Source organism: Corylus avellana, chromosome ca5 (assembly GCF_901000735.1).
Source record: "Corylus avellana chromosome ca5, CavTom2PMs-1.0".
Lineage (NCBI taxonomy): Eukaryota > Viridiplantae > Streptophyta > Magnoliopsida > Fagales > Betulaceae > Corylus > Corylus avellana.
The window spans coordinates 28584891-28589892 of record NC_081545.1 but is presented as its reverse complement, the minus strand read 5'-3'; the positions used below and the strand labels follow the sequence as shown (position 1 = coordinate 28589892).

General features: G+C 32.2%; 1 long non-coding RNA gene across 1 annotated transcript; it reads right to left on the bottom strand.

The window, feature by feature from the left end:
• Positions 1-1195: 1195 nt before the first annotated feature.
• LOC132181257 (uncharacterized) lies at positions 1196-2191 on the bottom strand. Its single transcript, XR_009440236.1, has 2 exons — positions 1943-2191; positions 1196-1626 (listed from the first exon to the last, which is right to left on the bottom strand). It is a non-coding gene; the product is annotated as an uncharacterized LOC132181257 (long non-coding RNA).
• Positions 2192-5002: the final 2811 nt, after the last annotated feature.

Sequence of the window (5002 nt, the reverse complement as noted above, 5' to 3'; positions counted from 1 at the left end):
TTCCGGTAATTTCCAGGAGTAACGTTTCCAATACCAAGATGCAAGTCAGGTTTGGCTGCATCCATTAATTAGCAGGATAATTATGATCAGAAGATATATAACCAATTATCTCAACAAACTAACAATTAAGGAAAAAACAACATCATAATTTCATCAGGCATCATATATGATCGATGCCTCTATTCTTTAAAATAAAAATATCAACTTCTTCAAGAATTCTAAGATAAAATTACAAACATTCATTTGGATTATCTGAAAAGACATTTATCTAATTAAGGAGAAATATAGATTGTATATTTTTATTTGTCTGGTAATTTCAGAGAGAGAGAGACGGGTTGGTTTAAAAAAATAGAAGCTGATCGAGAATTTAGCAATTTTAGGAAGATCGAGTAATGCTATATACCGCACTATTATTCTATCTATATATATATATATATATATATGTGTGTGTGTGTGTATGTGTGTGACGTTAAAAATAAAAACCAAGGGGATTTGGTAGTCTAACTAGTGTGAGATAGTTCTCAAGCTTTTGATGGGAAATTATTTCGTGTACAGTTAGTTGCCTTTTAAGTATGTGGTAAGGAGTAAATAAAGAGACACATTATATTGATTATTAATTTATTATAAGGAAATCATCGAATTGCAAGAATTAATTTTGAAATCTCATTATAAATTTAAGTTTCTTGTAATATATCATGAATCATGTCAATAATTAAATCTTCCAATCTTCATCTTCAATTCGTTTAATTTCCATAATATTTTAATTTCTAACAACCGGTGCGGATGACATGGATTTAAAGGCTCTCTCCCCTCAGACACTGAAGATGATCATGACATTTTAATATTAATTTGAGAACACGATTAGAAATTTAAAGTTAATTTTGGAACGTACACGACCTTAATTGGTAGATTTTGTGGCCCTTAGATCAGATTTGACCGCAATTTTGGACAAGATTAGTGTCGACACGCGCGTGTATCAAACTCCTTCTTAATGGTATATATATGATCATATAAGACAAGGTATCATGTCATTTTCATTTATATTTTTCAGATCTTTTACGAATACCGCTAATTATGAGTTGTATATCATTGTCCCCCCCTTTTTTTCCTTTTTTCCCAATAATTACGGCCTCAAAATAATTGCTCTAAGTTCTAGCTTGAACTTTGTGAGAATACAGATAAAGGAAAATACATATATAGAATTGTAATAAAGTCCTTTCAATATATATACCAACTGACTCTGTCAGCTCTTTTATTTTGCATACATTACATCAAACTGTAGAGGTTCTTGGAGTTCATTAATTATTGCAAGGAAAAAAAAGAAAAGAAAAGTAGGTTTAATTCTGAGTGCACATGATCAAAGCAATCATAATAATGAAGCCCCAAAAACCATATATATATATATATATATATATATATGTATATATAATAGTCTTCTTAAGCAGTAGTGGACATGCTTCTTATCTGATAAACGCCTTCAGGCAGATGGGCAATTACGCTTGTACGGGTTACATGATGATTTAGGTGGCGACTTTTGGGAGTAACAACTCCTATATGGTGCACCAGGACCACATGGCACTGCTGGCTTGCCTGGATTCTTGGTTCCAATAGTCACAGGAGGTTTTTCTGCACCATTAATTAATTACCAGAGATATGATCAGAAGATAACCAATCTGAAGAAACAACAATATTAATTACTCGTCTTCCATAATCCAAAAACTGAAAGATCTCAATTAAACTACTATTTGGTTTGAATTTATCACTTTAAGATCGACCAAGAAAACTCATTTCCATTCAAACAATTCTTCGCACACCAATTGCTGGCCGGAAATAATTAAGCTATATATATTCAAGATATTATAATCTAAAATCGATCTAACACAATGAACAACAACATCATAATTTCAGTACGCTGTAAATTGGTAAAATCAAACGAACTCACCAGCTAATTGTCTAGCTGAAATTGGAGAAGGAATGAAGAGTGCGGATGCCAAGAGAAGGCAGATTATTATAAGTAGATTGGCCTTCATGATTTCGGTTTCTATTTGATTGTGCGGACCATCTCTATGTACCCTGCTCCTATTTATAGACCATCCAAATCCAAGTGTGTGAGCATGTCTAGCTAATGGATTGATGGATGCATGCACTATAACAAAGCCAAATGAAGCAGGATACAGGAAATTACCCACAAAATAAATAAATAAATAAATAGTGGAATATAAAATATGAAGTATAAAAGTCTTACACAGAAAACAGATCACATAAGTAAATTAGCTTAGATGTTTCCCGGCCACCTAAATAAAATGTACGTGGAGCTTTTACTCTTCTTGTTAATTATTAGCTCTCTCTCTCTAGTTTACATAACTATAAATATTATGTATAATTAATTAAAGTCTTTTAGCCATTATAAATCAGCATTAACTGTGGCATTATCGATCTTTGTAGAATTTTTGTGTATATAGTATGTAGCAATATTACTAATTAATTAGTATATGACATTACATTACAAGTAATCAACTTTTAAAGTTCTAAATTACCCAAAACAAAGCAGTGGAATATAGAATATAAAGTAGAGAAAAGTCTTCCACAGAAAGCAGATCCACATAAATTAAATAAAATAACAAGTAAAAGATTGGCAGCTATAGATAAAGACTAAATGAGTTGGTTGAACTTTCCACTCCCATGCATGGACGACTCGTTTGTGATTGTAATTTGAAAATTTTGAAAAGTCTATTTTAAAGTAGTATTGTACGTAGAATATGCTCCTATTGTTTGTCTGCGAGTCTTCAATAAGGCCATAGAATTTTGCAAACGTACGTTAATTATAAAAATATCCCACTTGCATGTCGAATCAAACATTCAAAAGTGCCAAGTTTCCGGTCCTAAAATATAATAGGTTTGGTTGTTTAGCCAGAAAACACAAGGCCCTCCTACAAAAGCCCCACATTGATGCTGAAATGTAGAGGAAATTTCATTGAAGTTACCTGTATGTTCTATGGGCTTTCCCTCCTAATTTCTGCTATGGGTTTGATTTAATTACTAGAGATGATGAGAACGTAAATTCCTAACCATTTATGTGTTGGGGAGACTGTTTCTTATTTTGTGCAAAAGCGATTTATGAAGCGTAGGCTGAAACATGTAAAATAATCTATTTGGCGAAGGAACTTTAGGGAACCTATTGAAAAAATAATCTAGCACAGTAGGTAATCATTTAGCTTTAGAAGCATATGTGCAACACTACAAAATTTCAACATTTAGTGACATTTTTAGAAAATGTCACAAAATTGTGACTTTTTAAGAGGGTGCTCGTGAATAGCAACCACTATTCACGTACCCGCTACTATTTTAGCGTGAATAGTGACGCGAGAACAGTAAAACGTATCAAAATTTGAAAATATTACCACCCAAAATTTGCTTTTAAAACAACCACCACACTCAAAAACTTCAAAAAATTTTCACTTTCACCCAACACACATAATTTTATTTTTTATTTTTAAATAATAATAAAAACACAAGTGGCTATCGATTCCAAACCGACAGCCACACTTGGGAAGGGGTGGCCCGCGAGCTACCCCTGATCTGCTGGCTATCGATTCTGGCAGCCAGGGACGGAGCCAACTTTGAATTTGAGAGGGACCAAAGGCCAAAACTTTTTTTGGGGAGGGACCAATTAGCAAAAAAATACTTTAAATTATTATTTTTATCTTAAAATTTGTTTTTTTGCCTTAAAATTCTTTTTTCTTGTAATTTGGGGGGGACCAGGGCTGTTGCCGGTCCCCCAGATCCATCTCTACCGGTAGCCACCCCTCTAATTTTTTATTTTTTAATTTAAATTTTATTTCAACACACACACACACACACACATATATATATATATATATATATATATATTAATCAGAATACTTATCTTCTCATCTTGAGGCAAAAGCATGCATGAGCCACATGATCAACTGAATCTTTTATATATGGTGATGAAATTAAATTAATTTGTCCGCCATCAATCTTGAATAATATTGACTCTCAAGTCAATGACATATATTGAGCATTGACTCATTCAAGCTCCTCCGATGTGTTTGTGGTCCTCAAAACAGCTCTTGCAAAGAAAAATAGAATTTGCCTTCTTCTTCCAAATCAAGAAAGGTCCAAAGATAACGCCCTCTCCCGCCAACTCATCATGCAAATTGAAGTTAGAATTTCTTTTTTAATAGATATATAAACGAACAAATTAACCATTGGATCTTATTTTTTTATTTTACAATTATCTAATAATGTTGATGTGTCAGTTCTCGACACACAACACTCTTTATAAACTTGTATTCTCCTTTGTTGTGGAAATATTTTGACAAAATATCTGTTTAACTTTTGTTAAGATAGTCCTTAAGAGTTGAAATCTCATTATAAATATAAGTTTCTTGTAATATATCATGAATCAAGTCAATAATATAGATGTAGTCGTTCGGATTTTATGCATACAAAACTTTTTTTTTTTTTTTTTTTTTTCAGTCTTCATCTTCGTTTAATTTCCATAATATTTTAATTTCTAACAACCGGTGTAGATGACATGGATTTAAAGCCTCCCCTTATCAGACACTGAAGATGACATTTTAATATTAATTCGAGAACAGAAAAAATTTGAAGTTAATTTTTGGAAGGTACACGACCTTGGTAGATTTTGTGGAATGAAAGGATGAAATCAATTGCTCCCAGATATAGTTTTTGATCATTAGATCAGCAAGTCTCTTTTTATTTTGTTCTTTACATTCTAATGGTGTTTATTAGTATGCAATTCTACCACGCAAACTATTAAAATGTTTCGAGGTACCCCTTAGATCAGATTTGACCGCAATTTTGGACGAGATAATGTCGACACGCGCGTATCAAACTCCTTCTTAATAGTATATATCTGATCATATAAGACAAGGTATCATGTCATTTTCATTATATTTTTCAGATTTTTTACGAATACTGCTAATTATGAGTTGTATATCATTGTCCATTTGTC